This window comes from Pogona vitticeps, chromosome 14 (genome assembly GCF_051106095.1).
Source record: "Pogona vitticeps strain Pit_001003342236 chromosome 14, PviZW2.1, whole genome shotgun sequence".
Classification (NCBI taxonomy): Eukaryota; Metazoa; Chordata; class Lepidosauria; order Squamata; family Agamidae; genus Pogona; species Pogona vitticeps.
In genome coordinates this window covers 14,080,617-14,104,336 of record NC_135796.1, presented here as the reverse complement: position 1 = coordinate 14,104,336, position 23,720 = coordinate 14,080,617, and the positions used below count along the sequence as shown (strand labels likewise).

The 23,720-nt window shown below is 43.4% G+C and overlaps 1 long non-coding RNA gene across 4 annotated transcripts in view; it reads right to left on the bottom strand.

The window, feature by feature from the left end:
• Positions 1 to 1,765: 1,765 nt before the first annotated feature.
• The window catches only part of LOC110076580 (uncharacterized), a 184,595-nt gene continuing 162,640 nt past the window's right edge, over positions 1,766 to 23,720 (bottom strand). Inside the window, exons 6-18 of one of the 4 annotated variants that reach the window (XR_013539226.1) lie at positions 14,167 to 14,278; positions 6,418 to 6,493; positions 6,251 to 6,310; positions 5,176 to 6,043; positions 5,009 to 5,068; positions 4,079 to 4,793; positions 3,914 to 3,989; positions 3,745 to 3,804; positions 3,079 to 3,529; positions 2,893 to 2,999; positions 2,689 to 2,759; positions 2,520 to 2,579; positions 1,766 to 2,304 (exon numbers count right to left, since the gene is read on the bottom strand). This is a non-coding gene — a long non-coding RNA (uncharacterized LOC110076580). Of the gene's footprint in view, positions 2,305 to 2,519; positions 2,580 to 2,688; positions 2,760 to 2,892; positions 3,000 to 3,078; positions 3,530 to 3,744; positions 3,805 to 3,913; positions 4,794 to 5,008; positions 5,069 to 5,175; positions 6,044 to 6,250; positions 6,311 to 6,417; positions 6,494 to 14,166; positions 14,279 to 23,720 lie in introns of all 4 variants that reach the window. The other 3 variants (XR_013539225.1, XR_013539227.1, XR_013539228.1) reach the window with 3 other exon arrangements.

Genomic DNA, 23,720 nt, shown 5'->3' with positions numbered 1-23,720 from the left:
ATGCAAATAAAAGAGTGTAGAACAGATAATTAATTGTATAGTAGTTATTTGGGGAGAATCATTTAAATAGTTGCTGCTTGTCTTTCTCATCCTGCATCACTCATCAGACTTGGCGCATGGTGTGGGGCAGCCACACCTTAACTAGCAGCAATTTATCACTAAATATATATATGCCATTGGACGTAAAGCTGGTGTCACTAAACAGTAGTAGACTATCTATTAAATCAACTCCAGGTTGTTTTTCCTCATTTCATATAATTTTCCCAGTCATCCATTACTTTTCAATCCATTAGTCATCCAGTCCTTAATTTCTCAAATTCATTGATTTAAAAAAATGAATTAAACTTGCTTTGACCGTTAACATACTTGTTCAGCTTATGCTGGCTTTGGTGGTCATGGGTCCTGTTTTCTTCACTTCTTCAGTATTATTTATATTATTGGAATAGCTTTGTACTGTTTTATAAACACTTATTTATTTAAATTATTAGTTTCATGATTACGTCAAACAGGGATGTGGATTCATGAGCTAATTTGGCTGTAACTGAAATGGAACTCAAGTTACAAATACTGGAACGTTGATATTCACAAGTTATTAAAACTGCTTCGTTAATTGATTATGACAAAGTTACTGCCAAACAATTTATAATTTATAGTGCAATCTGATTCTTGTCTAATTGAAATAAGTCGTATTAAGTTTGATGAGGCATCCAGCCAAATAAGTAGATACAGGATTGCATCTCTGATTTATAAGTTTTTTTAATGATGTTCCCTTGGTAATTATTTTAGAATTAATCAATGTAATTACGATTATATGATAGCTATGAATCATGCAATAGAAGTCTCAAGTCTTCATAGTCCTAACGACAGTACACCTTGGGATCTGCATAAGTGTTGACTCATCCATTTAAATCAATGGCTTCATTGAATTCAGTAAGTTTAATAAGATGGCATCACTCTATTAAATTTAAGCCCTATTGCTATTATCAAAGGACCGGTTATTCAAAGAAAAGAAAAATATGAGTTTTTCAAAAACTCTAAAAACTTCTTAATAGCAACAAAAAGCCTGCATGTAAACAGAAAAAGATGAAAGCATTCCTACAGGGGCACCGACCCTATTGGTAATTTGTATTTACATGAATGAATGAAAGCAAGATCTCTAAAACCTAGATTTCTATGATTATTGGGAAATGAATTGTTTATTTCATTAATTAGAACTGTTTTCATATTACATTATCAGTATTATCATTTCATTATGATTTCAATGGAAAGGATAATGAATTATATACTAAGGGCGGTTCATTTAATTATCCAACCTTTTAGGAAAGCAAACAGCTTCAGCATGAGTTGAGTGATGTATTCAATGAAGCATCAATAGATCCATTATGAAGTCACCATGTTTGTCACTGTCATTGTTCTCATCATTGACTTTGAAGTTGAGTCTCAAAAGGGATTAGAGGAAGTCAACCTTTTCCTTGAAAACCAACTTTTCAGAAGATTTCCCTTGGCCTCATGTTCAGTCCTCTTCACAACTGCACAATTTCCATTTAATTCAGTGGGGCATCAATTTGCTTCTGCACGAAACCCATGGATAGGCTTGCAAATTCTGTGAGAATTCTTTCATTGCCATGTTGACTAGGAGATTTGTCCAAAAACAGAGAAACTTTTGTAGCTCTGTTTTAAGTGGCAACTCAGACTGGACATCTAAGCACAGCCCATCTAGAGACTGGCCTCTCAAACTCAGAAAAACAACAAGACACAAGAGAAGTTGTTTAAACCACCACAGCTTTATTAAAGAACAATGGTGAAGTGATAATAGCTTAGAACTACAGCGGTGGAAGGGACCCAATAGATCATCAGGTCCAGCCCCTATCAAGGAGGCCTAAACCACAGAGCTTATCCAGCAGTATAGCCTTCAAAGCCATGATGTTTGTGGGCTTAGTCTCTTTCAAATTGTAGCCTCTAAAACACCCACAATTTAGCTCTTCTTGAGTTCCCTACCAAGGTGGGGCAGCCCAAGAGGAAGGCAGTGCAGAGAAGGCAAAAACCTGTTAACCTCCAAGGCCAATTTGGGTTGAACAGGGAAAAATTCCTTCTCGGCTCCAATAGAGGCAACCAGCTGTGCCTGCACTGCCAGGATAAAAAGTGGGGGAGGCATTCCATCAATCTCTGGATTGTGCCCCTTCATTTCTATTCAGTCATCTGATTCTCCCCCACCCCACTCTGCAGCCCAGGGATCAATGGGCCTATTGTTGGGCACTGTGATGTATCTCACCACCAGTCTGCCTCGTTGTCTTAGACGCCAATCTGCAAAAGAAGAGATCAGCACAAGCCATGAAATTTCATGAATGTAGAAGATTCCATATGTTCATAGAGAAGTCCATGTCATAACCCCCATGCCAGCGACAGCCCAGATGAGGTCAGAAGCCATCTTGAGACACAGTTTTCTGACTTCTCAGATGACTTCTATGACAAATAATGGATCATTCATTGAAGCCAGTGTTACTGTCATAATTACCTACCCCACCAAAAAGACGTGATTCAATGTGAGATTGTCTTGGCCTCTCAGTGAAGTATGGAACCTTAAAAGAGCAGAATACAACTCTGTCAAATGGCTAAATTGCGGACAGTGAACATCCCCAAATCTCTACAGCATGCACAATACAAAGGGAACAACAGGGAGGTGGCCACCTCTACTTGAAGCATAGATCCTATCTGGACAAGGTCTTCTAAATGTCCTCATCCCAAGAGAAACATGGACCCTAAATTAAAAAGAAGACAACTCTGTCAATTGACTAGATAGTAGAACAATGACATCTCTGATGTAAAATGCCTACATCATGGCGCCACTCAAGCAATGGAGAGATGGTCAACCCCTATTTGACAGCCACTCACCAAATTCTTGCTTTCTTGACTCATGGGTCCTCTTCAGACAGAGTCTTCTCCATGTCCTCTTCACAGAGGAAACAGTTGTGTGTATGAGTAGGAAGGCCACAACAGGTCTATGACATCAGATAAGAATTCCTTTAGCTCAGAAGGAACCAGAGGAACAAAATTTTTTCCTCACAAGGTGATACTCACAGAACTGACTGATCCAGGTGTAAGGGTGTTGCTCCTTCCTCCACTTCTACATGACCTGTAAAAAAGCATGGACATCCTTTGTGAAATCTTCTGACGGTGCCTATTCTGATCACAAAGAGAAAAGATTGAATTCATCCAATCTTACCAGCTGGTTCTGGTTTCAATCGAGTCACTGCACTTCTGCTTCTCCGAACAAGACTTCTTGGCCAATGGAATTCGGATTCCCACCAAGAACAGAGTCCTGGCAGCAACCCAACATATACTTACCTTGCTGTAAGATCCATTGAGCTCAGTGGGCCTTACCTGCATGGGACTGGGCAAACCTCAGAGAAGCTGTGATCCCTGGAGAGTCTAAGGGCAAATGAGCAAGACACATGTGGTGCAATGGGCCTATTGTTGTGCACTGTGATGTATCTCACCACCAGTTTGCCTCGTTGTCTTGGACACCAATCTGCAAAAGAAGAGATCAGCACAAGCCATGGAATCTCATGAATGTAGAAGATTCCATATGTTCATAGAGAAGTCCATGTCATAACCCCCATGCCAACGACTGCCCAGATGAGGTCAGAAGCCATCTTGAGACACAGTTTTCTGACATCCAAGAGGATTTCTATGACAAATAATGGATCATTTGTTGAAGCCAGTGTTGCTGTCATAATGACCTACCCCACCAAAAAGACGTGAACCGTCGTGAGATTGTCTTGGCCTCTCAGTGAAGGATGGAACCTTAAAAAAGCAGAATACAACTCTGTCACATAGCTAGATTGCGGACAGTGAACATCCCCAAATGTCTACAGTATGCACAGTACAAAGGGAACAACAGGGAGGTGATCACCTGTACTTGATGCATAGATCCTATCCAGAGAAGGCCTTCTTCGTGTCCTCGTCCCAAGAGAAACATGGACCCTAAACTAAACAGAAGACAGCTCTGTCAATGCCTACATCATGGTAACACTCAAACAATGGAGAGATGGTCAACCCCTATTTGACAGCCACTCACCAAGTTCTTGCTCTCTTGATTCATGAGTCCTCATCACATCTGCTTCTCCGAACATGATGTTTTGGCCAATGGAAGTTGGATTTCCACGAAGAACAGAATCCTGGCAGCAACCCAAAATATACTTACCTTCCTGTAAGATCCATTGAGCTCAGTGGGCATTACCTGCATGGGACTAGATAAACCTCCGAGAGGCTGCGATGCCTGGGAGTGTCTAAGGGCAAATGAGCCAGACGCATATGATGGGTTGCAATATGACCCAAGGGGACGTGAACCATTGTGAGGTGGGAGCTTCATCATTGGTTGTGGGAGCTTCATCATTGGTTTGCCTTCATTGTGACAGAAGAAAGGAGGTGGGAAGGATCAGGAAGGAGCCATTTGGTGGTGACCATATATGGTCAAATGATGGGAGAAGCAAGCAGGCTGTGATGAGTTTAACTCAAAGTTAATTAAATCTGAATCATACCTTCTTGGCCAATGGAATTCGGATTCCCACGAAGAACAGAGTTCTGGCAGCAACCCAACATATACTTACCTCGCTGTAAGATCCATTGAGCTCAGTGGGCATTACCTGCATGGGACTGGGCAAACCTCAGAGAGGCTGTGATCCCTGGAGAGTCTAAGGGCAAATGAGCAAGACGCATGTGGTGCAATGGGCTATTGTTGTGCACTGTGATGTATCTCACCACCAGTCTCCCTCGTTGTCATGGACACCAACCTGCAAAAGAAGAGATCAGCACAATCCATGGAATCTCATGAATGTAGAAGATTCCATATATTCATAGAGAACTCCATGTCATAACCCCTACGCCAACGACTGCCCAGATGAGGTCAGAAGCCATCTTGAGACATAGTTTTCTGACATCCGAAGGGATTTCTATGACAAATAATGGATCATTTGTTGAATCCAGTGCTGCTGTCATAATGACCTACCCCACCAAAAAGACGTGATTCGATGTGAGGTTGTCTTGGCCTCTCAGTGAAGTATGGAACCTTAAAAAAGCAGAATACAACTGTCACATGGCTAGATTGCAGACAGTGAACATCCCCAAATATCTACAGCATGCACAGTACACAGGGAACAACAGGGAGGTGGTCACCTCTATTTGATGCATAGATCCTATTCGGAGAAGGCCTTCTTCGTGTCCTCGTCCCAAGAGAAACATGGACCCTAAACTAAGCAGAAGACAGCTCTGTCAATGCCTACATCATGGCACCACTCAAACAATGGAGAGATGGCCAACCCCTATTTGACAGCCACTCACCAAGTTCTTGCTCTCTTGATTCATGAGTCCGAACATCTGCTTCTCCGAACATGATGTTTTGGCCAATGGAAGTTGGATTTCCACGAAGAACAGAATCCTGGCAGCAACCCAAAATATACTTACCTTCCTGTAAGATCCATTGAGCTCAGTGGGCATTACCTGCATGGGACTAGATAAACCTCCGAGAGGCTGCGATGCCTGGGAGTGTCTAAGGGCAAATGAGCCAGACACATATGGGGGGTTGCAATATGACCCAAGAGGCTGTGAACCATTGTGAGGTGGGAGCTTCATGATTGGTTGTGGGAGCTTCATCATTGGTTTGCCTTCATTGTGACAGAGGAAAGGAGGTGGGTGGGAAGTATCAGGAAGGAGCCATTTGGTGGTGACCATATATGGTCAAATGATGGGAAAAGCAAGCAGGCTGTGATGAGTTAATTAAATCTGAATCATACCTTCTTGGCCAATGGAATTCGGATTCCCACGAAGAACAGAGTCCTGGCAGCAACCCAACATATACTTACCTTGTTGTAAGATTCATTGAGCTCAGTAAGCCTTACCTCATGGGACTGGGCAAACCTCAGAGAAGCTGTGATCCCTGGAGAGTCTACGGTCAAATGAGCAAGACACATGTGGTGCAATGGGCTATTGTTGTGCACTGTGATGTATCTCACCACCAGTCTCCCTCGTTGTCTTGGACACCAACCTGTAAAAGAAGAGATCATCTCAAGCCATGGAATCTCATGAATGTAGAAGATTCCATAGAGAACTCCATGTCATAACCCCCACGCCAACGACTGCCCAGATTAGGTCAGAAGCCATCTTGAGACATAGTTTTCTGACATCTGAAGGGATTTCTATGACAAATAATGGATCATTTGTTGAATCCAGTGCTGCTGTCATAATGACCTACCCCACCAAAAAGACGTGATTCGAGGTGAGATTGTCTTGGCCTCTCAGTGAAATATGGAACCTTAAAAGAGCAGAATACAACTGTCACATGGCTAGATTGCAGACAGTGAACATCCCCAAATGTCTACATCATGCACAGTACAAAGGGAACAACAGGGAGGTGGTCACCTGTACTTGATGCATAGATCCTATCCAGAGAAGGCCTTCTTCGTGTCCTTGTCCCAAGAGAAACATGGACCCTAAACTAAACAGAAGACAGCTCTGTCAATGGTAACACTCAATGGAGAGATGGTCAACCCCTATTTGACAGCCACTCACCAAGTTCTTGCTCTCTTGATTCATGGGTCCTCATCACTTCTGCTTCTCCGAACATGATGTTTTGGCCAAAGGAAGTTGGATTCCCACCAAGAACAGAATCCTGGCAGCAACCCAAAATATACTTACCTTCCTGTAAGATCCATTGAGCTCAGTGGGCATTACCTGCATGGGACTGGGCAAACCTCAGAGAGGCTGCGATCCCTGGGAGTGTCTAAGGGCAAATGAGCCAGACGCATATGGTGGGCTGCAATATGACCTAAGAGGATTAGAACCATTGTGAGGTGGGAGCTTCATGATTGGTTCGCCTTCATTGTGACAGAAGAAAGGAGGTGGGAAGTATCAAGAAGGAGCCATTTGGTGGTCACCATATATGGTCAAATGATTGGAAAACCAAGCAGGCTGTGATGAGTTTAATTCCAAGTTAATTAAACCTGTATCAAACCCTTTCAAGCCATGCCCAGTTTTTATTCTTTCATTTTTCAGCTATAGAGGGAGATTGAAAGAGAGAAAAGGGGAGAGTGGTCCTTCTTTCCGTGAAATTCAGGTTTTTTAAAAATTTCCAAACAGATTTTATAAATTAAAGCAGTGGTTCCCAGCTGTGAGTCCCCAGGTGTTCTTGGACTACAACTCCCAGAAATCCTGGCCAGCACAACTCATGGGGAAGACTTCTGGGAACTGCAGTCCAAGAACACCTTGGAGACCCAGGGTTGGGAGCCATTAAAATGATCAGATGGAAAATCCCATTTTGAAGGCGGATAGATGACTCAGTGATCTTTAGGGTCCCTTCCAAGTCTCCTGTGATTCTTTGATTAGCTGAGAACTAATTAAGTTCTGCTAGATAGTTCAGTGGTTTAGGTCTCTGTTTGCGGAGCCAGAGGTTGGGAGGTTGATGTTAAGACTGATGTTGTGAATATAATCATTTGGCGGACTCCCAAATCATACAGGGTTAGGTTGTCCACTATGACAAAGATGGGCAAGTTTGGTCCTTCCATGTATTTTGGACTTCCGTTCCCAGAAGCTCCAGCCAGCATAGCCAAGGATAATGGGAGTTGTGTTCCAAAACATTCTTGTCCAAAATGCTCCCGTGCAAGGTAGGCCCACACTGATAATTTCCACTATAAATGGGAGACTTTTGAGGATGTTCTTGAGAGTGGCATGTACCAATTTATCACACCAAAGACAATGGCAGATTCTTACAAAAAATGTTCTTCCACTGGAATGGTCCAGTGATGGTTTAACTTTTATATGTGGCTGAAGCATCATCATCATTATTTATTAAAATATTTTTAGCCCACCTTTCTCCTTGAAAAAGGACCCGAGGCGGGCTTGAAAACAATAAAAGACAATAATTTAAAGTTGAAAACAATGAGTATACAATGGTGATTAACATCATTCAAAGACCATATCTGAAACGATGAACAATGAACAAGGAGGCATCTTACAACATTAACAGGCAATGTTAAGGCAAAGATCAGTAAGTATGCGAAAAAAAAGTCACTCTGAGAAATGGAAAACAGAAGTAGCACAAAAAATCCAGTCCAAACAATAATGTATTTAAAAAATTATCTAAAAACCACACACCGGTAGCTGGTTTACTGAGGGAAGGTTTGCCTGGCGAGAAAAGTCTTTGCTGCCTTGCGGAAGGAGAGCAAAGATGGAGCCAGGCTGGCCTCCAGTGGGAGGGAGTTCCAAAGTCTGGGAGCAACCACAGAGAAGGCTCTTTCCTGTGTCTCCATCGGGCGTACCCGGAAAGGGGGCAGGGCCAAGAGAAAGGCCTCGCCTGATTATGTTAACACCCAGGCAAGGTAATCAAGAGAGACACAGTCCTTTATTGGGCCCAGGCCATTTAGGGCTTTATAGGTTAAAAACCACACTTTAAATTGTGCCTGGTGACTGATCGGCAGCAGGTGGAGCTGCTGTAACAAGAGGGTTACATGATCCCTGTAACCAGCCCCAGTCAGGAATCTGTCTGCTGCGTTTTGGACTTGCTGAAGTTTCCTGACACTTTCCATGGGTAGCCCCACGAAGAGTCCATTACAGTAATCAAGCTGGGAAGTAACTAGGGCGTGTATCACAGTGGCCAGATCGGGGCTGTCATGGCTGGCGCACTAGTTTTAATTGTGCAAAGACACTCCTGGCCACTGCCGAAACTTGGGCATCCAGGCTCAGGGATGAATCCAGGAGCACCTGGGTGGTTCTTTGATCTTATTTTTTGGTTAGGGGCTCAGGGCTTTGAGTGGTTTTTGATGAGGATGTGCACCATCCAGAAGAGTGGACTTCCACTCGATGGGTGGCAGAGAAATGTAATCAATGGAGGGAAGGAGGACGGGATCAAGAGATAGGTGATGATCAACATAATCTGCTCGGTCCACTATGAATATGATTAGGGATGGGATTTGAACTACAAGTCCTATGGTTCCCCGCTCTGGGAGTTCTCTCTGACTGACACTCGCCTTAATATTGTCTGCTGTCAAGTCAGTTTTGACATATGGCAACCCTTTGCAGGACTTTCTAGACAAAGAATACCTAGAAGTGGCTTCCAATCCTAGGGGGAGCTCTGGGACTGTGCCGCTTGCCCAAGGCCACCCAGGCTGGCTCTTCCCCCAGGAGGCACAATGAGAAGAATCACTGACAGATACACAACTCACTGAGCTTTCCAGTCAGCTGGCAGACATCTAAATGGGATTCATATGGGAGAAAAACCCTAAACTGGGAGGTCTAACTCCTACCAAACTTCTTGTTCCTGCCCTAGGTGGGAGCCTTCTTTCCAAACAGGAAGCTAGGCCTAGCTAGGCCTTCCAGTCTAGGCCTTTCCTTCCAGGTGAACCACATTTAGGTGACTGACACACAAGTTGCAATCCGTTAGAACTTCCAGAATGAGGAATATTGGGGTTTGTGGTTCAAAAAAATCCAAAACTCCCACCCATAGATGCGATTATGGCAAAGGAATAATATGGGTCTGGAACGCAAGTGTCTCTTTCAAAAATCAGTACCCAATGGGGATGCCCCACAGCTCTTGTCAGTAAGGGATCAAGTGTAACCTTCCACTTGCTTTCTCACCTTTCAATGCATCCTGGTCCAGCTGCTTCTTTGTCAAACACTGTTAATCCTTCTCTTAGATCAGATACACCGTAATCCTCCTTTGTGAGTGGAAATACAATAGGCCTCCTCTATCAAGCAGGCTGTAATCCTGCCCTATCAGACATGCTCATTGCAAACATCCTGTGCTTTTCAATGTGATTTCTTCTCGCTAATCCTTTCCCATCATCAGAGCAAGAGCTAACTTGAAATTCAAGGGCACGATTCTCCTAGGAACACAAAATTCAAGGGCACGATTCTCTTCTGAACACTGGTGTAAACCGGCTTGCATTAAGAACTCTGGCAAAGTCTTATGGGGTTCGTCAGAATGTTCACATCCTCTTTTTGAAAAGCATGTCAGACACTCACAATTTGGGAATTAATTTTTACGAGATTCTTCTGGTAAGGGGCTCTTTACTGATGCACCTCTACCTTTTGTTTCTTCGCTCCCGTTGTGCTTCCAGTGAGAATGAGTTCAGTTTTGCCAAGCACAAGCAGCAAACGCACAACTGTCAGGCATACAGGAAGCTAAACCCTGTGCCTGCCCCTGAGTTCTGGATGGGGCTCAGCAAGACAGCCATTAAAATCTCAGCTCGCCTCTGTTAAGTTACCAAGAACCAATGTCATCTCGTTGTCTGTTCTACTGTAGGCATCCTTCAATCTCGAGAGACTATGGTAAGAAAAAAGAAATCCTCTCCAGAGCACAATGCCTGGGTAAAATAATATGGAGGGTAGACTGTTACCCAAGCAGCAAATCCCACCTCTCCACATCACTGAAATAGTCCAATGGAAAGGCAAGAGCCAATACAACTGGTTCCACCGATGTCGCAGGAGTTGCCAGAACGACACGAACTGCCTCTGGGATTCCGGCTCTGGATTTTGCCTCGAGGTTAACTCCTGAAGCCTTTTCCATCAGTGGATATAGCCACAAGGCAATGGAGGTTTGAAATCTGAGTTTTCCTTCTCCTAGCTGGGCTGCCTTCCAAGACTGATGAGCCCCACCTACTCGGGTGTCAGTTCTAGCGTTCTTTGTCACGTGTGTCTTTTGATATTTGGTGACTGACTTGGGACTGATTTTTGCCATAGTCATGGAATTCCTCTAGCATCTCTATTTTGTTTTGATTCATCATGCTTTGATTCCAGACTTCTTGAAATTTCCTCAACATCTATTCTTACTTAGATGTATTTGTCTTCTAGTTGGGCATGACCTAAACTGGTCTGGTTCCTGAATCTGAACCATAATTTAGAAGACCCGGACATCTGCCCCAAAGGACCACCCCGATGTCACCACTGCCTTGGCAGTGAACCAGTCCTTTGATGCAAGCAAGATATTAGACCTTCTCATGTCCCTGTGCATGCAGAAGATGAGAAGGCACCCAGACTGGCCTATGTGTTGAAGTTTTGTTTTTTAACAACCTCGCATGCTGCCTGTAGAAACTGTGGCTGGGGGTGGGGACCTTTCTGGGCTAGGGTGATTGCCAACCTACCCAGCACTAACCAATAGTTTCGTCCTGCATCTGATTCAAAGAGGTCCTCGCCGTCCTGCTGATTATTTGTGTCCCTCTCTAGGGTCTGTGAAAGTCTGTTCAGAAAGGCAGTGATGCTTTCCCATTGGCTGTTTGATCTGACCAATTGTAAGCAACAATACCTTTATTCTTTCTCCTACAAATGTCTCAGAGTGCGCTATTGAGACCGGAAGTGCCAGTTGATGAGAAAAAGGCATGGGCTCATGGGGAGAATTTGAAGCTTTTCTGCTCTGTGAACCAACAGCTAGGGGAATGTAACAACAACAACAAAACAGCTCAACATTCTGCAACGCTCAGTGCTCGGCTTCCCGTCAAAGGGATCACCGCTTTCCTGAGAGATGCACAAGACCAGCTATGTCGGATTAGCTCCACCTCCGCCATGCCTTCTGCACTCTGCTGTCGATATCCTAATATACTTCTCATTATGCCTTGTTATAGGAAAATTGAGTTTCCGTTGCAATCTGCAGGGCTGACTTATTAGCAGGAGTCACGGCACTGCAGAAACCATCACTGTAGCCCTGGCCCCTCACCAATCAGGAAGCTCCAGATGGCATTTATCAAGATCCTGACCATAAATCTCTGCAGCAGAACCCAAAGAAGAGAAAGGAAGGCGTAATTGCTCATTAGTACCACACAGGCCTTTGCCTTGTGCTTAAAAATTAGAATGGCACAGGCTGGCATTTATTTTCATTAACTGATCATTCTTTTTTTAAGTGGAGAAACTGCTCAGTGTTCTCTGTGGTGTCCTTGTTACCATCCAGAGCAAGTAAACTGTGCAAGTCTGAAGTTTCGCTTGCACTGGGACAAAGCAGCGGGTCTGGCTTCATAATCAAATACATACAATTCTATTGGGAAGCATATTTATAAACTAGAACTGTCCTATTTTAACAGGCTGCTATTATTATTATTAATTATTGCCTCGTTTACCGCGGTGCAAAGCAGAGAGCCTAATGGAGTAGCATGAAAAAAATACGCTTCTTGTTGCGCGCTGTTTCTCTACACAACAGGTGTTCTAACAGGGAACATTGCCTTTATTGCAATGGTGTTGGTTGTTATGTGCTGTCAAGTCACTTCCAACTTAAGGTGACCCTAACAGGTCTTCCAGGTATGCAAGAGGTTCATGGAAGGGTTTTTACAAGTGCCACCATCCTGGTGCCTACTTCAGGCACACGATGAGAAGACAGGAGACAAACCAGGCTGGGAAAGGTGGACAGCAGCAGGGAAAGAGGAAGACCAAATACGAGATGGATTCACTCCTTAAAAGGAAGCCACAGGCTTGAGTCTGCAAGAGCTGATCAGGGCAGTTGAGAACAGGACATGTTGGAGATCCCTCATTCGTAGAGTCATCTTGACTTGACATCAGAGAACGACATTCGCACTTCCTGTACGATTCCTTGATTGAGTGGAGACTTGAACCCAGATCTCTTAATTCTTAGTCCAACACTCTATCCACTACACCAAACTGCCTTCCTCCTCCTCCTCTTGCCTCACCTCTCATTATAACTGCTATTATCATTATAAATCTCATCATTGTCTCATTTGCAATGGGGCAATTGTTCTAATAAAAATAACATCTGTACAATTGTCCCTTTTAATATTGATAGACCCTTTGCTTTGACAATTATATCATCGATATTATTGATAATAGTATAGACTTTGTGTTACTCATATTACTGAATGCTTTCTAACTTCTCTTCACTCCTTGAAAAAAAAACTCATCTTAAAAACAAGAAAATGATCTAACATTGGGTAGGTAGGAGGGAATCATGTTTTTATTTCCTCTCAAAAGCATATAGATATATATAGTGAATTTCAGATGTATTTACCCCTGGGGTTAATAACGTGTGCTGCTTATATACCTCCACGTAGTGTTTAAAGCACTCTCTGGATTGTTTACAATTCAATTACTCAGTTTAATGACCTCAGAAGGATGGATGGGTGAGTCAACCTCAAGCCATCTACTAGAGTCTGTTGGGGTTGAATGCAGGTCACAAGCCGAGTCTTGACTGCCGTACTGCAGTTTAACCACTGTGCAACTAGGCTTCAAATTAATAATGTCTCTAGGAATATCAACACATGGATAAATAGCAATACATACCCCAAAAAGAGGAAAAGAAAAGGGGGCAGTTTTGCCCTAGGGATGTGGTGGCGCTGTGGGCCAAACCGTAAAAGCCTGTGCTGCCGGGTCAGAAGACCAGCAGTTGTAAGATCGAATCCACGCAACAGAGTGAGCTCCCATCGCTTTGTCCCAGCTCCTCGCCAACCGAGCAGTTCGAAAGCATGTAAATGTGAGTAGATAAATAGGTACCATCTCGGTGGGAAGGTAAAACGGCGTTCCCTACTCACGCTGGCCACGTGACAACGGAAACTGTCTTCGGACAAGCGCTGGCTCTACGGCTTCAAAATGGGATGAGCACCGTCCCCTAGAGTCGGACACGACTGGACTAAAAATGTCATGGGGAAACTTTGCTTTTACCTTTATTGCCCTACCAAAAATATTTTTTTTAAAATTAAGAAATAAATACACCTCATATTTCCATGTAAATATACAATATAATAAAGAATGGCCCAAAAAGCTGACCATCTGGAAGATGTCAAAGTACATATTCAGGAGATAGACCAGGATAGGATCACTGAATCTGGCAATATGGGAGATCTCAGATCCTGATTCTACCAAGAGCTTTGACCCACTCAAGTGAAAGAGGCTTGTGAAGAATTTTATCTGCCATCAAAAGGCCATGAAATAGGGAACCACGCAGATGTTCCATGAAAAGGAGTTACACACCTTGATGCCACTGCAAAGAAGCCCAACCTCCTCCCGGTGGAAATGAAGGGGGCAATTTGGACGTGGTGGTGGGACACAGAAGATGATGAGACGCAGAGATGACCCTCGCCCAGAAACCTCAGCTATACATCTGTGTACTGCTTACGAGTTCCAGGGTTGGAAGCAGGTTCAGAGTTCGTGGTCAAAATACTCCTAAGATACAGGGCTCACCGTGGTATGTACAGAACTTTTAGGCTGGATGCAGTTGCCGGGGAAACCAGTTCATTGCTCTTGCATTTCCTGTGTATCCATGTTGCTTTGCATGTCTAGGGTTTCTTTCTTCCTGAAATGCAAAAATAATCCTCAGTGGTAGTATCGTTGTTGGTCCTGGAAAACACAACATGTTGGAGATTGATTGATTGATTGATTGAGTGAGTAAGTGAGTGATTTTGTTTGTTCATTTGTTCATTCGTTTGTTCGTTTGTTCATTCTTTCTTTCTTTCTTGAAAAGTGACAGATGATGGAACAGCAGTGTTCCTTCTGCCAGGAATATATATATTCTGCCAGGTGTTTTCAATATAACTGTATATAACGGCCCAGAGAATCGTCCCTGCACCAGCAGGGAATAATTCATGTCCCAAGTGCCAAATTGCAGCCAATTTGACCTGCTGATTCATGTGTCATCAGCCAACTTCAACAGGCTGCATCAGTGGTATTGATAATCTGCTGATTCTGTCAGCAGCAGTATGGGTATAATTAATTGACTCAGAAGGACAGATCCCGGCCGTAAGCACCTGCAGAGCGAAGGTTCAACATAAATGATTTTGCAAAGGAATACAGGACCCCACATCTGTGGGGGATTGGTCACAAGCCTGCCCCCTGTGGATGCTGAAAAACACAGATGATAGCAAACATTTTTTTAATAATCACTATACATAGCTTGCTATCTGCCTCCCTCTATGGGCCAGTTCTGGTAAAGACAGCAGAGAATTTTCTCTATTTCTCCAGTGAACACTGTACTGTACATAGAATGGTCTCTGGCTCCCTCTTGTGACCATTTCTGGTAACTCCATTATTAGAAATATATATATCTAGGATTTTTATTTTAATATTCTTAATTTTGTCAGATAGTGGATATCTGCATCAGCAGATACTGATCCCGCAGATATGAGGGTCCTACTGTACTGTAAAATACTTTCTTAGTTAACATCCTATGCTGTGAAGATGTCCTCCAATTTGTTGGAGCTGCTATAGATTATTTCTCTCCCAGGAGTAATCATCCAGGGGGCTAAAAATGTGTTGTTCAAACCACACAACTCAATTATGAAGGCACCCTTGTTAAAAAGGAGGGGGAAATGTGCATTTCACTGATGAGTCAGCTTTGCAACTGAACAAAGGCTTAAAAGGGCTTGAGATAAAAGCACTGGATTTGAGAATGATAAAACCTTTAAAACTCAAAAGTTAAAAATCGGGGGGGGGGGGGGAATGCTGAGGTTGTTCAAAACCCAGACACTTCTACTGAGAAATTTAAAAAAAGAATGGATCCATGGGCCAGGAGCATGGGAAAAAAATCTAGGACACTTAAAAGATTTAATGTGTTTAAAGCATTTGGAAATATTCAGTGATATCTGAACCACAGATGAGAGAGTGAAGTTTTAAACGTCTGTGTGGAGAACTTTTTCTTCGTTAAAATACCAAAGAAGCATACAGCCAGCTTTTCTTATCAGGAAAGCATTCATCGGTCTAGCTAGCCGAGACATTTTCAAACATATGTAGACCAGAACAAAACGCATGCCAGGAAAAGTCCGAGGCAACACAGAATACAGAGTAAATATATAGAAGATACACACAAAGAGTGGTAAAAGTTAATTTACGTTGGCAATACATTGAACTGTCCTTTCCCAAAGTATCCTCAGGAGGCTACTTTGAAATTCCTTTTGTTCCCCCAGGATATCTCTTTGATCTTTCTTCAAGAAGGAGCCTAAGTATTTTATTGTCTTTGCGAAAGGTAGATGTGTCTCTACACTTCTCAGGCAACGGACTGTTTTCCCATGGTTCACTGAGGAGCACTCTTACTGGATTTTTGCTATACATATAAAACTCGTTGGCTAGCTTTATATAATTACTAAATCCTAATATATATGATTACATTTCAAAGTTACAGTGAAGGAGATTTACACATATGTCTCTCTTTTCTTTCCTCTTTTTTTTAAATCTAGAGGTTAATAGAGTTTACAGGACTATCTACATGTGGATAAATTGCAATACTGTTGTGATTTATTTTGAAACTTTAGTGATATATTAGTCTCCAGAGAGTAGATCTTGAGCGTTCTTCCGACTGCTGAGCTTAGATTCCAGAGTCCCTGCCTGGAACATTTGAAACATGATTTCTTTGCCAGATTTCCCTCCTGCCAGCCAGAATTTTTCCTCCGGCAAGAAAAGAGGAAAGCGAGTGGAATAGAAATAATTAAGAAAAGAGTGGTTTTGTGAATTGAAAATGTCAGAGAGGGTGAACCGATCAACACGCCGTGATGAAGTGGGTCATTATCCTGAGCAGTAAATACGCTGTTAGTTTTTTATGCAGTGCTCCTTCATATGAAGACCACGCTTGAAAAAAGACTCTGCTAGCAACATATATTTCAAGGAAGAATGGGAAATAATTATATTATAGATCAACTTGATTAAAGAATCCATGGCACGTGTCCCGAGACTCATTGTGAGGAAAACTGCCACCCCCTACAGCTTGGAAACATCATGTGTTTTTAACTACATTTCCCATAATCTCCTTACAAATACAAGAGTGGGTGATACTTTTATTAGACCACTAAGAAACTGAACGATCCGTGAGCTTTCATGGGTCAAAGTCCACTTCCTCAGGCCATGCACCTAGGTCTTGTGAATGGCACAGAAAAATTATAAATGAGCAGGGGTGTTGCCAAATCTCTGAGCCCAAGTCCCAAGTCCAAGTCTTTGGTATCAAGTCCTGAGTCTGAGACTTTGGTATAAAGTCCCGAGTACCAAGGAGTGGGTTTTGAGTCATGAGTCGCATCTGAGTCACTGGGGGGGGGGGGGAACAAGTCAAAACTAAGTCAAGTCAGTAGTGTGACTTATGTCCGAATTGACAGCAAGTCCTGTGACTCAAGTCCACGCCTTGAGTCTTGTAAATTATTTCATTTTTAGCTATAATCCCTGTAAATGAGAGCCCTAAACGTCATGGCAGATGCTTTTGCCAGATGTGCATCAGAAAAAATGGAGGCTGCCTTGGAGGTGTGGTCCTCAAACTACACCCCAGGTAGCTCTTGGTTGGATATCACCCTCCCCAGCTCCTCAAACAAAGCATCACCAGGTAGTTTGATTTGTTCCCCCCCCCTCACCTTGCCTTCATGTGAAACTGCAACATTCCTGATTGGCTTGAGAACGGAACAACACCAGAAACCCAATGAGGTGCTATCAGGATCTTCTTGTCAGCATTGCCCTAGCCAGAACAGGCTGAAGAATTCTGGGAACTGTAGTTCCAGGAACAGAGTGTTTCCAATCTCTGGACTTTGCCTGTGAAATCAGCACATTTACTGTTGGAGTTTTCACAACCTTGCATGTTTCCTGTAGTTCATGTGACTGGGAGGGAACATCCCAGGTTGGGGGTGGCTGTCAATCTGTTCAGCACTATCCAATCATTCCCTCCTGCCTTTGAAAGCAAAGAGAGTCCCGCCTTTCTGCCAAGTGTGCCTTCTCCTCTCTTTTGTCTGTTGAAGTAAATCTTTTGTTCGTTGTTACTGTTTGCTCTTCCCAGCTGTAAGTAATGAAACATTTTTATTATTTCTACTACTAATGTCTCAGAAAGAGTTATTGAGACTCTTAAGTGCCACTTAATGAGAAAGGAGTGGACTGTCTGAAGACTATGAAGCTAATCTCCTTTGTGAGTCTCTGTACTTCTACTGTGTGTCAAAAGGAGAACTTTAAGCAGAAATTCCAAAACTCTGCAACAGCATCACAACACATTCCAGAGAAATAAAACATGCACAAAACCACACCAATGGTTTGACAACTAAAACGACTAAGTTAAAAATGGCTGCACTCTCTTAATGTTTTCAGTTGCCATTGTTGGATCTGTCATCACTTACTTTCATCTTTTTGCCCCATCCATCATACCATTAACTTCTCAATGATGTATTTTCAACCTCTGAACCAATCCTAGGGGAAAGAAAGATGGACTTCTGTGTTGTTTCTGGAGGGGAAAGGGGACAGAATACTGTAGTGGCCAGAATGCAGATGGGACACATTCATATCCCATTGGTGAGGGGGGCTTAACTTTTCTTTCCCCCTTAACTCTTCCCCAAGTGTGTCCACAGGGATTTTTCAGGGGTATCACAACCATTCATCATAGCGGTATCACAACCATTGTCCTATCGGCAGAGTCTTCCTTGGAGAAGAAAGGTCAGAGATGATCAGCTACACCAGGAGGGAATGTGGACAGAAGAAGGAAGTCAATATCCGAGCTGGCCAACGCCACCCAGAGACAAAGGAGGCTGAGATGAATCATGAATGTCCTAGAGATGATTCACCCCTTCTAGGTGACCAGGTTGAGTGGTCCTGGAGAATATCAACAGCTCCAGCTCAGACCATGTTTTCTGACACCCATATCTTTCTTGTGCCTGCTGTTTTTCCTATGTTCAGCCTTCAGCATTCCTTGCCTCTCTGCCTGACTGGTCTCCTCCTGACCTGACCAAGACCATTTGATGACTTTGCTTTTGGTGACTCCCTGTCTGGACTGTCAAATGGATACATGACTGGTTCATGGGCCAATTCTGGCCCCGAGCCAAGACTATCCTCTGTGTCATCTCTGAACTCTGGCAACATCTTCTTGGAGAGGTTACAAAGAAACAAGGAAAATGGACTGGCTTGGAACGTTTCCTCCTGGAGAGCTGCTGGATAGCTCAGTAGTTTAGGTCTCTGGCTTCTTCAGAGCCAGAGGTTGGGAATTCAATTCCCCACTCTGCCTCCTTGAGAGGGGCTAAACTCAATGATCCATAGGGTCCCTTCCAGCTTTGCTTCTGTTCTAAGAGTCGTGTTACTATTTGCTCTGCTTTGCTGGCACTTGCTGCTATGGACTAAACAGAGGGAGCAATCACTCATGGTCTCCTCCATGGAGGATCTTAATTTTCTTCCTGTCTTTCTTCTACATTCGAAGAGTTGCTACTTCCTGCAGCCATTCAAAGCCCAGCAGCGAGTCATCTGAGAGAGCTATGTCTGAATATCTGATGTCTCCCACGCATTCATCATCACTCAGATCTGATCTGTTCATCTGTTCCACCTTTTACCTTTCACCAGCTTTTCTCCCACTCCTTGCCTTGTAACATCATCTGGAGAAAGTGGTACTGGCCCTGAAAGCTTGCATACAGTTTCGTGATCCAGCCTAGCAGTGCCATTCCACTGATACGGAGTTTTGATTTCAGATTTAGTTGATGGGTCCACACAGTCACTGCCTCATTCGGTAGAATTTCCTTGACAGCCCTTACAAAAGTTGCAGCTGGTTCTCATCTCCAGAAATGCACAGAAAGTTATTGATCTTTCGAAACCTCCCACCTGGTCCTTTTAACTTTTAAGAAAGAGTGAGAAGAGAGAGTTCATTCCTGCTGGGGTCAGAAATGAATTTAGAAATAAAAGAACTTGGGGAGCAGGAGGCAAGTCAGGAACAGTTCCTGACACACGGTTTGCTAAGGATCAAGGAATTATTCCTTTTCTCATCTTTAAACCACTTAGCCTGCTCACCCTGAACCTCGTCCAAGGCTATATTGTATTTTGGAATAAAAATAATGTTTGAACATGAGCTAATTAGCTCGCTCTATCATCATCTCCCTGGTGGAAGAGGAGGCAGAATGTGACCTGGATATCCATGTGAATGTTAGAGAGGCCATTTTTGTACTTTTTGGTGCTGATTCACAACATGTGGTCCAGACAATGGATTTATTATACGACAGTGCACTGAACGAGACGTTCAGGAGAGAAGCAACAGATGCTATCTTCTCCAGATGTTGCTTTCCACATGAAGAGAGCGGTGAGCTGCTGGATAGCTCAGTGGTTTACGTCTCTGGTTACAGACCCAGAGGTTGAGTGTTCAATTCCCCACTGGGCCTCCTTGACAGAGGTTGGACTCAGTGATCCATAAGGTCCCTTCCAGCTCTGTGGTTCTAAGATGATTATCATTATATGTAGGCAACAGACAGTTATGATGGACTGGCACACTTCTTCACTCCCATGCATCCATTACATCCAGCTAATACATGTCTTGATAAGGCTAAGGCTTTACTCAGATGCATACTCCACAGTGTCCCATTGGGACACTGACTCCATAGGGTTGCAACCAACAGCATCTTTGAAATTAACTGAAAACAGGTACTAGAAATGCTCTTTTCAAAGGAGGAGGCTGGGTGCTCATTGCTAAGAAAGGCTATTATCTTGATGTCATGTTTAGGGGTCAGGCTGGATGCATCTGGTTGATATTCTCTGTAATAATAATCATGTGTGGTCAAGTCAATTCTAACATATGGTGACCCTTTTCAGGGTTTTCCAGGTAGAGGGTATAAAGAAGGGGTTGACCCTTCCCTTCTTCTGGGGGGGGGGGTGTCTTGGGACTGTGTAGCTTGCCCAAGGCTGGATCTTCTCCCAGTAGACCCAGTGAGGAACTGAACTCCCAATCTCTCGCTCTGCAGCCAGATGCCTAAATCACTGAGCTCTCCAGCCAGCTGTGGATATTCTATAAGCATCTACCATTCCTGGTGATGTCACCCAGAAGAAGAAAAGGAGGAGGAAGAGGAGAAGAAGAAGAAGAAGAAGAAGAAGAAGAAGAAGAAGAAGAAGAAGAAGAAGAAGAAGAAGAAGAAGAAGAAGAAGAAGAAGGCATAACATTTCTGAGTGTGAACTACTGCTAAAGTTTTCTTTGGCATAGCTGGGGCTGCTTGTTTTGGCCCCAGGTTTGGCTAGGAAAGTCCTTTCTTCACAGTGAGCTCACGTTATTATGACTTGACTTCTGTTCACCGAACGTGCTGTTTCATAACTGTTTCCATGACTTAGAAGCCAGTTGAGCTAATAATTGTTTTGGACCGGATTCCCCAACATTTTGTGCTGTATGGCCTGGGTTATTCAAACTGAGGTAAAATGAGGTTTCTGGTCAAACAGTTCATGTGCCAGCTGTGTTTGTTGTCCTCTAAGGAGCTCAATGTTGTGGACATGGTTCTTCTAAATTGGGTCCCATTTTATCCCCACGAAAACAAAATAAAACAAAAACTATGAGTCTGATGAGGTTGAAAAAGAATGACTGGCTATAGGTTACCTGGTGATCCTTATGGAAGAATGGGGAATATGAATCTATGGAGTCAAATGGCTCCAATGGTATATCTCCCAGTGTGTTAAAGTGGACAGAGAGATGGATGAAGACTTGAGAGACCAGGGTTCAAATCCCTGCTCAGCAATGGAAACTAACTGGGGAGTGAAACTGGTAAAAACACTCCTTAAATTTCTTATTTAACTTAAAAGCCTTATTAGGATCGCTACAAGTCAGTTCCAACTTAAGGGTACAGAACCTACACAGATATCTTCTGATATTATATTATTTTTCTTCAGACACTGCATTCCTACAAAACATCATGTCTCAGCAACCAGACTTGCAAATGAAGACCGAGTTTACCTCCAAAAGACCAATGAAAAAACACAAGCAAGCTACTTTGTGACATGTAAAGTGAGGAAAGTTCATTGCCAGGGTAAACACTCAGCATTTCCCTCCTAAGGCAGCATTGCTTCTAATGGTGTCTAACTGTGTCATTAGATTTGTGTTGTGTGCCATCGAGTCGGAACTGACTTGTAGTGCCCCGAGGATGGCTTTTAAGGTAACTAAGATATTTAAGCAATGGTTTTACCACTTCCACACAGATACCTGTACGTTTTCATGTCCAACCAAGGATATGAAGTTAGGTATCCTGAGTCCTGATCCAGCACTCTACCCACTATACCACACTTCTTACCCTCCCCCAAACCCTACAGGACTGAAAAAATTTATGGAGCAGACTTTTAGAATGTACAGAGCAGGAAAGGTTGAGGAACAAATCCCTGAGCCCCACTGGTACTGAATGCAAATGTCAAGTCTTTGCCAGTGCATGACCGAAATATAGTTTAAAACCAATTAGTACTCATCCAAGGGCCAGATTTGCACGTCCTTGGGTTTGACTCTCTGCTTGTGTCCCTCCTCCAGTGTCAAGGCGAGAAAGTAAATTAAGCAACGAGGAATTGAATTTGGTGCAACCCGCCAACCTGACCTAAATGCAGTGTGTGTACATGCTCTTGCGCTAAATTAAGGCAAATCAAATTAAGGCAAATTAAATTGAGTGCTAATTGGATGCAAGGTTCTCAGAGGGTTGTTAATGAAAATTTGAATAAAGAATCCAATATTCAATTTTAACTTGGGCATTTCTGTCTGTTTCAGCTCTCGGCTCGAAGCTGTTCTTCTAGAAGTGAGGACCACAGCTCCTGACTCTGGTTTTGAGATGTGATCCAAAGAGGTTGGATTGCATCATAAGACGTCAGGAGTGGTTGTGGTGCTGAAATTGGAGCTTACTCTGTTGTAGAGAGATTTGAAGAGACCTATTTCAGGTGCTGCAATTTGGGAGTTGGCAGGGCCAGCCCTACGTATGCAAGATGCACTTTTGATGCATCCTCTTTCAATCAGTTTTGATTCTTTTTTAATTGATATATCAAGCATCTAGCACAAGAATAGATAAAGCACACCCCTCAATGTCACTGGGTGGCTGGCCTCGGAATTCTTTTTCACTGGCTTGCTGACCGGATAGCTCAGTGAGTTGGGAACCTGGTCAGGGAGCCAGAGGTCAAGAGATTTCCCACTGTGTCTCCCGGGGGGGGGGGGGGGGGACCCTGCCTGCGTAAGTCTTGGGCAAGCTGTCGGAGCACCTGCAGAAGAAGGGGATGTAAACCACTTTCTGAGTGCTCTGTACCTACAAAACCCTGAAAGAGACCTGCCATAAGTCAGAATCCACTTGATCGCACTTTGATGATGATGATGATGATGTTAGCAAGGGCTGCCTGGCATTCAGAAAGCTGCTCATTTTTAAAGGAACTCATTCCCTTTCTATCAGTGAGGCTAAACACACCCATAAAAATAACTAAAACTGGTACATACTTCGCAATAGTTATCCACGCCTTAGTTACAGTACAAATTGATTACTGCGACACCGTCTATATGGGGCAGCTCCTGAAGACAGTGCTGTGCTTTTATCTCCGCACTGGTTGATTTTGATCATTTTGATTTTCATGTGGCTCCATTTGGTTTTACTTGTTTTGATTCTTTAACAAAGAGTGTAAGCTGCCTTGAGTGCTACTTTAAAGTTGAAAGGCAGGATATAAACATAATAAATAGACGAACAAGTGGCAATTCTGAAACTCTGGGCTAGTCAGCATCCGAGGCCACCTTTCAGTGGCTTCCCAGCCTTGGATCCCCAGATGTTCCTGGACTAAAACTCCCGGAAGGCTTCACTGCTAGCTGTGCTGGCCAGGATTTCTGGGAGTTGCAGTCAAGAACCTCTGGAATCCCAAGGTTGGGAACCACTGGCTTAGATTGAGCAGTAGACCTCTGCCCTAAGCCGCCTTCCTCTAATCCCAAATTTCATTCATCCACACTTCTCCACACAGGCATGATGGGAGCCGTGAAGTTATAACTGAAGAGACTTGCCACAATTCCCTTTAGTGAGCAGAGAGTTAATTAAATTCTGAGAACCTTG